Source organism: Triticum aestivum, chromosome 2B (assembly GCF_018294505.1).
Source record: "Triticum aestivum cultivar Chinese Spring chromosome 2B, IWGSC CS RefSeq v2.1, whole genome shotgun sequence".
NCBI lineage: Eukaryota > Viridiplantae > Streptophyta > Magnoliopsida > Poales > Poaceae > Triticum > Triticum aestivum.
The window spans coordinates 120,848,433-120,860,376 of NC_057798.1; positions in this window are offsets into that span (position 1 = coordinate 120,848,433).

Here is an 11,944-nt window from a genome sequence, read left to right on the forward strand (position 1 = left end):
TTTTCATCGTCTCTTTGTGTTTACCCTATTTTCGTGACTCTCCTCTCTTTCTTCTCCCCGTACCATTATTTTGATCGTTTCTGAATCTTGAGATTGCTTCAATGCATGTGATCCCTCTCCTCAGCCTTCCCCTCCTAAATCTTAGAATCCTAATGCCGCAGGTGCTATGTCGGAAATCCATTTTTTTATCCTCAAGGAAAATCAAAGAAGAAGAAAGCCCTGGTATTCTCTACTTGAATTCAGGAAGATTCAGATACCGAAAGCAATAGGAATGGGAAAGCGGAGCGGGCAATAGGTTTATGACTAAGCACTAGAGCCTGGAATAGCAGGAATGAAGGTTGGGAAATATGCCATGCAGAATTCCAATAAGTTGGCACTACTTTCCCTTTCCATATGAAAAATGGAGAGGAAAAGCATGGGTGGACCAAGCGTTTTAACCGGAATCTAGTGACGGAGAAAGAAGAAAGATTTTTAAGCGCTAGATAGGGTCACAATTCAATAAAGATACTTGGCTGGATGGCGAAGCTGTGTTTGCTCTCCCAAATCGAGATCAAAGTCTTGCTTGACAGCGTGAGGAACTTTGAATGCTCCGTACAAAGGGTCATAGGGAGCTTTTGGAGGTCAGGGAGAAGTGTGTGTGGCCACTGTGCGCAAGCATTCTGTACAGGCAACCCAGAAGTTCTTTTCCGCGGACACGGCTATTCGAATAGATCATATTAACCCTGCAGGGGTGTACTTCTTCACACACGCTCTCACCACTTACCGCCGTTTACACGACATGTACTCGGCAACCTTCAAGCGGAAGCCCAGCGAGGGTGTCGGCCACGACCTGACTAACCACACAAGTCTCTCGTACAGGTTTATCGCCTATTCAGGTACCATCCATAAGGAGATCCGGTCGGGGTGTCGCTCACGGCCCCAAACGATGTGTGCAGGGTTCCCAAGCCCACCATCCGGGTGCTACTTGGTACACCGGGCCACTGTGCCTAGTCTGTCCCAAGCCCACCTGTACCGGGTGCCACTTGGTAGACTACTAACACTACCTACAAACACCAGAAACTAGTTGCAACTCCTGGACAGAGATCGAGTTGATTAATAAGTCGAGAGAGTCAATTAAGGGTCCCAATGTGTGGTAGTAGCTGTTCATGGATCACAAACACAGAACTCAGTTCCTGAGGACGGCTGCAATGAGACAACCCACCATGTACTCCTACATGGCCTCTCACTGCTACCTTTACCAAATCGTGTTCACACACTTAGCTCTCAACAGTAGGACATGTTCACACACCTCCGATTCATCCCCAATGAATCAGACCTGACTCAACTCTAAGCAATAGCAGGCATGACAAACAAGCATGAATGAGTAGGCACATCAGGGCTCAAACAACTCCTACTCATGCTAGTGGGTTTCATCTATTTACTGTGGCAATGATAGGTCATGCAGAGGATAAGGGGGTTCAACTACCGCAGCAAGTAACAGTTGAATCATTGTTGTCCTAATGCAGTAAAAGAGAGCAGGAGCGAGAGAGTGGGATTGTATCAGAATGAACAAGCAGGTTTTTTCTTGCCTGGCACTTCTGAAGATAGTATATCTCTTCATCGGTGTCATCGATCTCATCGTCGGAACCACGTCTACTTATGGGGAACAAACACCGGCAACAGAGAAGAACACAATCAATGCAATGCAACAACATGATGCATGAGTGTGACATGGCAATATGCTATGATTTTAGCTAATGCAACTAGCAGCAGGTTAAATGATGTTGGTTTGAATACAAGATTCAAATTCAAACTCCATATGTGATTATTCAAATGCCATTTAATTGATTTGACCTAACAGTGAACAAAAGTTGCTCTAACATGCATGAAAATGGTACCAATGGATAGATTGGATTTTTCTGATCATTTTTCCTATATAATTTATTTCATTTGGAGTTACGGTTGAATTTCTATGTTTTTTGGAAGTTTAAGATATTTTCTGGAATTTCCTGGATTATTTTTATTCTAGAAAATGATGAATTGCGTCAGCAGCGCGTCGGGGTGACGTCAGCAGAGTCAACAGGGCTGGTCCAGGTCAAACCTGACCCATGGGGTCCACAAGTCAGTGACACATGAACTAATCCCGGTCAAACCTAGCGCTGACTCGGGTTTGACCAGGGGTGGGGCCCACTGTCAGTGGATGTAGGTTGTTTAGTTAGCTGGGTTAGCTCCTAATGACGGAGCCACGTCGGCTCGCCGGAGTTTGGCCGGCGGCGACCATTCCGCGCGGCGGAGCTGCTACTAGGCGGCGCTTGGGGCTGCGTTTAGGTGCGGGGAGACCACCAGGAGGGAGCCCGTGCTCTTCCGCATCCAACAGTGCAGGAAGGAGCGGGCGGGGTGCGTTGTACTCGCCAGAGTCGAGCTCACGGCGGCGGCCGGAGTTCGGCCGAGCTCAGGGTCGGCGTTAGGGAGCACAGCAGAGGGTGCGGATGGGTGCTATGGCCTCCTGGGGGTGCACTAAGCACGACTGTGTGCTCGGTTGCAGCTCTAGGCAACAGTGGCTACGGCGGCGACATGGCCGGCGGCGAAGAGCTCTCGGCTCCGACGGGTACTGGTGTTAGAGGAAGAAAACGAGTCAGGGGAGAGGGGGAAACGACAGAGGAGCTCACGGCGGGTGCAGCGATGGCATTCCTCGAGCATACACCATTACATTTTATGGTCTGACCAATACCATCACATTGTTCGCATAATGGTGGAAGTCCAGTGATATGGAAATTTCGATGAGTTGCTGTTGAGCCCATCAGCAGTATTTTGTCTCCTCCATGATTCATGCTGAACATTAAGCTAGTGCTGGAAACTTTTGTAATCATTATCTTCATGTCCCGTTCATGAAATACATGTTTGGTGTAAGAAGTGACTTTCTCCAAGTTCACGTGCATTAGGTGCAAGTAGCAGCCGTGAATTGAGAAAGATTGTTTTTGCTTTCTCCGGAATCATCCCAAGTCAGTCATGCATGTGCAAAGTATTCCATGGTTTGATAGGCTCGCTACCTCCACTCCACGTGTAATCCCTAGCACACCAAGCCACTGTTTGATTTGTTCAAGGAAAAGGAGTTTGTTGTGTTAATTCTAGATCATGCACAAGACTACGATATCCTCGATGATGGTTCCCAACCAGAACTTGGTAGTATTTTATTATAATACTACCATGTGGTCACGCTTGTCTCGGACAACGTGTCCACATGTTGTAGCAGAACCAGCTCATGTTTTGGAGCTTGCTATTGTAGTTCATTCCCCGAGAATCTCGCAACGTCATCTCGTCGATTTGTGTTGCAAACTTTCATTTTTCTTTCTAGACTCGAGGAGTCTGGAATATCCTGACACCAACCATATCTGAATCTCAGGCAGATATGATGGTAGGAATGTTTTCCCAAGAACTATAATATTGGTCCCTCGATAACCAGTAAAGTGGATGTCGTGGCCAACACACCCAGCCGGAAGACCTATTATTGTAGTATCTTGATTGAGGAAGTTGGCCACCTCCCCATAAGGATTTTGTAGGATTTACCTCCATAGTTATTCCTTATGGATTTTGTGTTTCCGAAGTCCGACCTTTTACCTGATGTTCTAGATATCAAAGCATATCTATGAATGGGATACAGTAGCACATCAAGGAGAACATTAGAAGCGGAGTGCTAAATGTCTCTCGGTCGATCATCCAGATTTTGTTTCCTTGGCCTCACTAAGGTGAAATCTGAGAAGGTGTTATCATCGGCACCAACTGGGGTTGCTCTCAGTTCCCTCGGTTATGCTATAACTTTTCAAACAGTGGACCCAACTGTTGAGCTTTTCCCCAAGTACTAAAGTCGTCCCTTGTGTTGTTTTCAACAAGGTAATCCACATCATCCATTCTAGTCCGAGTATGCTATTCTACCGAACTCCTCCAAATGATCGATTGTGATTTGCCTTAAGCTGGTATAAAGAGATTTAATGATATCTGTATCAAACGTAATTCTTTTTGCCACTTATGGGAATATTTCTACAAGTCACCTCCCCTAAGGTTCCCCAGTATGGAATTATGGAATTATCTTCTCGCTACTTTGAAACCATGCATCATCTTACTCAAGCGTGGAATTGTTGCCCACGGAGTTGAACCTTCATCATCTGTTACACCCCATCCCTTTTAATGCGTGTCTCGTGTCTCAGCTCAAGAGATGTTTATATCACACCCCATGAGCTGATCCTGAGTTGTTCAGTCTTTGAGAAGATCGATTCCTCTAGAGTTTTCCTTTCCTCTTCTTGTCATGTCAGTTGGCGTTCTCAGAACAAGACGACAAGACAAAGATGGTGATCGAATCAACGCCCTTATGAGGTGCCACCTGGATCGTGAAGATTATGTTAGGTTGCCTTTTCCCTTCATCCTACCCTACGCTTGAATCTCGGGACGAGATTCTTGTTTAGTGGGGGTGAGTTGTCACGTCCCTAGTTCTGGTATGCACTAGGCTAGCCCTTCATGTGAGCATCATGTTTAAATTCTAATGAAATTTGAATTGAGGAATTTTCAGAAACCTCAGAAGACCAATATTTTTGGAGGAATTCTGTGAAAATATTGGCATGAGGTAAAACTCAAACCAATATTTTTGGAGGCATAGAAATAATTTATTTTGGGCCTTTGATTTAAACCAATAACATATTTGGGTTGGAATTATTTCTGCTATATAGGAAATAATGTTCAAATATTTTTGTAAATTTGCTTGTGGCCTTGGACTATCTCTCTGAGCTCACACAAAAATTTACAGAAAGTTTTAAAATTATTTAGTTCTCAAACTAAATCAAAACAAAATAATAGAAAATAAAAATAGGAAAAGAACAGAGGCTCACCTGGAACTTACCTGGCACCCACCAAGCCCACCTGGGCCTCACATGTGCGGCCCAGGAGCCGGCCCAGCCCACCTGGCCTGGTGCCAGTCATCCCCAACCTCTGCCAGTAGGCAGAGGAGGGACAACGCACGGCACGCGCGCGGGCGCCACGCCACCAGGCTGCCTGCCTGCGTCGCCTGGCCACCGCGACGCCTCGCGTCTTCTCCTCGGCGCCGCCCTGACCCCCTGGACCCCCTCGCTCTCTCCCCATCCCTCGTTCCCCTCCTCTATCTCGTTCTCTCACGCACACCCGAACGTGTCGTCGCCGCCGTTCGTCACCACCGCGGCCACCGGCCAGCGCTAGACCCATGGACAAGCCCCCGAGCTCTGCTGTGCCACCCTCGTCCTATCCATCAGCTCACATGGCCGGAAGAGCTCCAACGCGCCGTCCCCGACCACTTCTTCATCGTCGGCCGCCGCGGATCTCCATCGCCGACTCGCCGCCGTCCGAGCTTCCCCGAGCACGCCGAGTCCACCACTGCACTCCACGTGAGCTCCTGATCATCCTCCCCCTCTCCGTTCTCTCTCTAGCATGCCGTAGCCGCCGCGCCTCTCTCACCCGACAGCACGCCGCCGCACGAGCTCGTCACCGATGAGGCTCCGGTGGCCATTTGGTTCCGTGCGTGCCTCCGTTGGGTTCGTGAGCTCTCATAGAACGCGTAGGTGCTAACCGTAGATCCTCCCGTGCATGGCATCGTCGTTTTTAGCGGCGCCCGAACTCCGGCCGCCGCCACAACCTCGCTTCCGGCGAACGCCGGCCACCCCGCACCCTTCCGTTGGTTCCCGTGGATGCGCGCGGCCACGGGCTACCTCCTGGTGGCCTTCGCGCATCCAGTCGTCGCCCGCAGCTCAAGTCTGGCGAGTTGCCGCCGCAGTTTAGGTCGCCGCCGGCCAAACTCCGGCGTGCCGACGTGGCCGCGTAATTAGTGCTAATCAATGCCAGCTAATCCACCCTTAGACACTGACAGCGGGCCCCGCAGCGGGTCAAACCCCAAGTCAATGCGGGATTAGTGTATGTCTTACTGACCAGTGGACCCCATGGGTCAGGTTTGACCCTGTTGACCTTGCTGACATCATGCTGTCATCATGCTGACGCAGTAAGTGATTTTCTGGATTTTAATTAAACCAGGAAAATCCAGAAAATTGCCTAAACTTCTAAAATTCATAGAAAATCAACTGTAACTCCAAATGAAATAATTTATATATGAAAAATGATCAGAAAAATCCAATCTATCCATCTGTACCATTTTCATGCATGTTAGAATAACTTATAGCTGCTGTTTAGCACAAATCATATAAATGACATTTGAATTTCACATATGGAGTTGGTTTTGAACTTAGGGTTCAAACCAACTTCATTTAACTTTTTTGCTAGCTGCATTAGCTCAAAACACCAACATGTTGCCATGTCATGATCATGCATCATAATGTGCATTGCATTGATTGTGTTTCTTCTCTGTTGCCGGTAATTGTTCCCTCTCGATAGATGTGGTTCCGACGATGAGTTCGATGACACCGATGAAGAATTATACTATCTTCAGAAGTGCCGGGCAAGCAAAACCCCCTTGTTCATTCCGATACAATCCCACTCTCTCGCTCCTGCTCTATTTTACTGCATTAGGACAACAAAGATACAACTGTTATTTGCTGCAGTAGTTGAACCCCTTTATCCTCTGCATGACCTGTCATTGCCACAGTAAATAGATGAAACCCACTAGCATGAGTAGGAGTTGTTTGAGCTCTGATGTGCCTACTCATTCATGTTTGTTGGTCATGCCTGCTATTGCTTAGAGTTGTGTCAGGTATGATTCATCAGGGATGAATTGGAATGTGGTGAACATGTCCTATTGTTGAGAGCTAAGTGTGTGAACACGATTTGGTAAAGGTAGCGGTGAGAGGCCATGTAGGAGTACATGGTGGGTTGTCTCATTGCAGCCGTCCTCAGGAACTGAGTTCTGTGTTTGTGATCCATGAAAAGCTACTACCACACATTGGGTTCCGGTAACTCGGCCCCTCTCGGTTTATTAACCAACTTGATCTCTGTCCAGGAGTTGCAACTAGTTTCTGGTGTTTGTAGGTAGTGTTAGTAGTCTACCAAGTGGCACCCGGTATAGGTGGGCTTGGGACAGGCTAGGCACCGTGGCACGGTGTACCAAGTGGCACCCGGATGGTGGGCTTGGGAACCCTACACACATCGTTTGGGGCCGTGAGCGACACCCCGGCCGGATCTCCTTGCGGATGGAACCCGAATAGGCGATAAACCTGGACGAGAGACTTGTGTGGTTAGTCAGGTCGTGGCCGACACCCTTGCCAGGCTTCCGCTTGAAGGTTGCCGAGTACATGTCGTGTAAATGGCGGTAAGTGGCGAGAGCGTGTGTGAAGAAGTACACCCCTGCAGGGTTAATATGATCTATTCGAATAGCCGTGTCCGCGGAAAAGGATTTCTGGGTTGCCTGTACAGTTCATAGACAAGTGAAAGTGAATACTCTAAAATACGCAAGATAATCGTGAGTGCTATGGATGGCGTTCTCGTAGGGAGACGGGAGTGGATCCATAGTGGTGTATTGATATGGTGAATGTGTGGACTCATGTGCGCCACCTCAAAGAGTTACTTGCAGTCGCAGTTTAGGATAGCCACCGAGTCAAAGCTGGCTTGCTGCAGTTAAACCCCACCATCCCCTTTGTTGATAATGATGCATATGTAGTTAGTTCTGATGTAAGTCTTGCTGGGTACATTTGTACTCATGCTTGCCTATTTTATGTTTTTGCAGAGAGACTTCAGTCTCGCTAGTAGTACCGCGTGGACTTCGACGTTTAGCTTGTTACCTCAGCTACGATCTTGTGCCCTCGGCAGGATCTGGTAGATAGTGAGGCTTCTCAGCCTTTTTCATTTATAATTGTCTGTACTCAGACAAATTAAGCTTCCACTTGTGCTTTGACTTGTATGCTCTGAATGTTGGGTCATGAGACCCATGTTTGTAATATCTCGCTCCTCGAAGCCTATTGAATAAAATACTTGAGTCGTAGAGTCATGTTGTGATGCCATGTTGTATTTGCACATATCGAGCATATTGTGTGTATGTTATTGAAATGCTTGGTATGTGTGGGATCTGACTATCTAGTTGTTTATCCTTAGTAGCCTCTCTTACCGGGAAATGTCTCCTAGTGTTTCCACTGAGCCATGGTAGCTTGCTACTACTCCGGAACACTTAGGCTGGCCGGCATGTGTCCTTCTTCGTTCCTGTGTCTGTCCCCTCGGGGAAATGTCACGCGATGAATTCCGGAGTCCTGTTAGCCCGCTACAGCCCGGTTCACCGGAGTCCTGCTAGCCAGTGCTACAGCCTGGATTCACTCGCTGATGACCGACACGTTCGATGTTGGGTCCTCACCATTCATCCCGGTAGCACTAAGATGTATCAGGACCTATGCCAGAGGTTCTGGTGGACTAGGATGAAAAGAGACATTGCTCAGTTTGTTGCCAGTTGCGACGTCTTTCGTCGTGTCAAAGCAGAGCATCAACGGCCTGCTGGCACCCTTCAACCCTTAGCTATTCCTGAATGGAAATGGGATAAAATTGGTATGGATTTCATTACCGGTTTTCCCTGGACCAAGAGGGGGAATAACGCTATCTTCGTCGTTGTCGATCGTCTTTCCAAAGTGGCCCATTTCCTGCCTGTTCGCGAGAGTATAACTGCTAGTCAGCTAGCAGACTTGTATATCTCCCGAATAGTATCCCTCCATGGTGTTCCACTGGAAATTAACTCGGATCGAGGAAGTCTCTTCACCTCTCGATTTTGGGAAAGTTTCCAAAATGCTATGGGAACCCGTCTTTCCTTTAGCACTACCTTTCATCCTCAATCAAGTGGTCAAGTAGAACGCGTCAACCAGATTCTAGAAGACATGCTTCGAGCTTCTGTTATATCATTCGGAATGGATTGGGAGAAATGCCTTCCATTTGCCGAATTTGCTTATAACAACATCTATCAATCTAGCTTGGGTAAAGCCCCTTTTGAAGTTCTCTATGGACGAAGGTGTCGAACGCCTCTTAACTGGTCAGAAACCGGGGAAAGACAATTCTTTGGCCCGGATATGATCCAAGAAGCAGAAGACCAAGATCGCATCGTTCGTGAGAAGTTGAAAACAGCCCAATCTCGTCAAAAGAGTCAATATGACCGAAAACATAAGGCTATGACTTTTGAGGTTGACGAGAAGGCTTACCTTCGGGTTACTCCTCTGAAGGGAACCCATCGCTTCGGTATCAAAGGCAAATTGGCTCCTCGTTACATTGGACCCTTTCGCATTCTCGCTAAACGAGGAGAAGTTGCCTACCAATTGGAACTACCTCCGCATATCTCCAGAGTCCACGATGTCTTCCACGTTTCTCAACTCAGGCGTTGCTTCTCGGATCCTATCCGTGGAGTGGACCACGAAACGCTTGATCTTCAAGATAATCTCACGCATCGAGAATACCCCGTTCGTATCCTCGATCAAGCCGAGTGCACCACTCGACGACATAATATCAAGTTTCTCAAGGTTCAGTGGTCGCACCATTCTGAGAAAGAAGCAACTTGGGAAAGGGAGGATCGCCTTCGACTTGAGTATCCCGCCTTCTTCCCGGAGGAACCTAAATCTCGGGACGAGATTCTTTTGAGTGGGGGTGAGTTGTCACACCCTAGTTAGTCATGCATTAGAGTGTTGCATCATGTTTATTCCATTTCAACAGAAACTTGAAATGGGGATGACAAAACCCCCAGCCCCTTTGAAACCAACTAGGGTTTACTAAAAATGTTTTCAATGAACCTGAAATGCCATTCTAAAATGTCCATCATTTTTGTCTTAGTTCAGAACCTCTGCCAAAAGTGGTGCACAATTTTCTAGGTCATCTTAAGGTCTTTGAATTAAGTCATAAGTATTTGAGTTTGGGCATTTAAATTATATAAAATATTTTAAATGCTCAAATAGTCCCAAACTAAAATGTTCCATGCTGGATATATTCCAGTTAATGGCCATGAGCAGTTTGGAGAATTTTGGAGTTGTTTAGGTATTTTTAGTTAGTCCACAAAGTTACAGAATATAAAAAAACAGAAATAAAAAGAGAGAGAGGGAACTAACCTGGCAGCCCACCAGCCAGCCCACCTAGTCGGCCCAGCCCACCAGCCACTCCAGCGAGCTGCTTGCCTTCGCTAGGCAGGCAGGCAGGTGCTCGACGGCGGCACCAGCACGCGCCACGCAGCTGCCCGTCGCCCTGCTTCCTCCTCTCGCCGCCCTGCTGGTCTGGATGAACTCCACGTCGCACGCCGAACCCCGTGGACACACCCATTCGCCCCCAGCTCCTCTCCCTCGCTCTCCCGCACCATGGCCGACGCCACCGCAGCCGCACCGTCGCCGTAGTCGCGCTCTCCGTCGTCCCCTCGCCGCGCCACCGTGTCCAGGAGCTCCGCCGCCCTCCTCTCCTTCGAGCTAGACGAGCCCCGAGCGCTCGCGTGCCCTGAAGCCACTGCACCGACCTTGTTCGATCCGCCATCACCGGAGATCCCCTTCGCCGTCGCCGCCGCACCAGCTCGTCCCCGACCGCGCCGTCTGCTTCTTCGAGACCTCCGTGAGCCCAGCTACCTCCTCCCCCTTTCCTCTCTCGCTCTCGTGCACCACAGCGAGCGCACGAAGCTTCACCGCACGCAACGCCGGCGAGCTCGTCGCCGACGTGTCTCCGGCCAACCACCGGCCACACCATCGTGTCCAACGCACTCACCGCACCCGCAGGAACCCGTAGCACCACTCCACGAGCCTCACCGTGTCCCGTAGCCTCGAGTTCGACCTCACCCAAACTCCAGCGACCGCCAAGGTCGTCGCCGGCGACGTTTCCGGCCACCCCGAGCTCAACCACCACCACCAAGAGCTGCGGCTTGCTCCCAGCTACACGTAGATGCCCTCCGCCGCTCATTTAGTCGCCGGAACGCACAAAAGCACTCTCGCCGCCGCGTTCGACCTCGCCGGTGGCTAAACGCTGGCGAGTTGACCCCGCTGACCCCTCGTTTGACCACGGGTGGGCCTAGTTTGACCCCCCCTGGGTCGATGACAGGTGGGGCCTAGCCCTGTTAACTAATTAGGATTAGTATTAACTAATAATTAGTTAAACTAATTACACTGACACACGGGACCCACTAGTCAGGTTTGACCTGGACTGTTCCGTTGACCACTGACATCATCCTGACACAATGCTGACGCAGTAAGTTAATTACAGGAATTATTATTACACAGGAAATTCCAGAAAATAACCCAAACTTCAAAAAATCATAGAAATTAATCTGTAGCTCCAAATGCAAAGTGTCATATATGAAAAATGATCAGAAAAATCCAATCTATCCATCTGTACTGGTTTCATGCACGTTTAAGCAAGATAACCTACTGTTTACTACAGAACAAGATAAAGCACTTTAAAATGCCATTTATGAGTTTGAAACTTGAATCTTTGGTTCAAAATAGTTCAAACCCATCTGGTCTTAGTTGCATTAGCCCAACACACTCATATTGCCATGTCTCATGCATGCATCATGTTGTTGCATATTGTTTGGTGATGATTGTGTATCGGTGCTCTCTGCGGCAGGTCCTGCCCCTGAGGAGTATCGTGATTACCCCAACGAAGAACAATACCAGGGCACCGACCATCAGGCAAGCAACCAACCATTTGATCATATCGATACAATCCCATCTTCTCGCTCCTGCTCTCTTTTTACTGCATTAAGACAACGCGTTTCAAATTGTTGTGTGTTGCGGTAGTTGAACCCATTTCCTCTGCATGACCTGTCATTGCCACAGTAACTAGATGAACCCCACAAGCATGTGTAGGAGTTGATTGAGCCATGTGTGTGTGTTGTTCCTACCTTGCTATGCCTGCTATGCTTAGAGTCGTGTCAGGTCTGGTTCATCTGGGTGATGGGCTAGAGTGAAATGATCGTGTCAGTATGAGAGTGATGTGTTGAACACGATTTGGTAAAGGTATCGATGAGAGGCCATGTAGGAGTACATGGTGGGTTGTTTCATTGAAG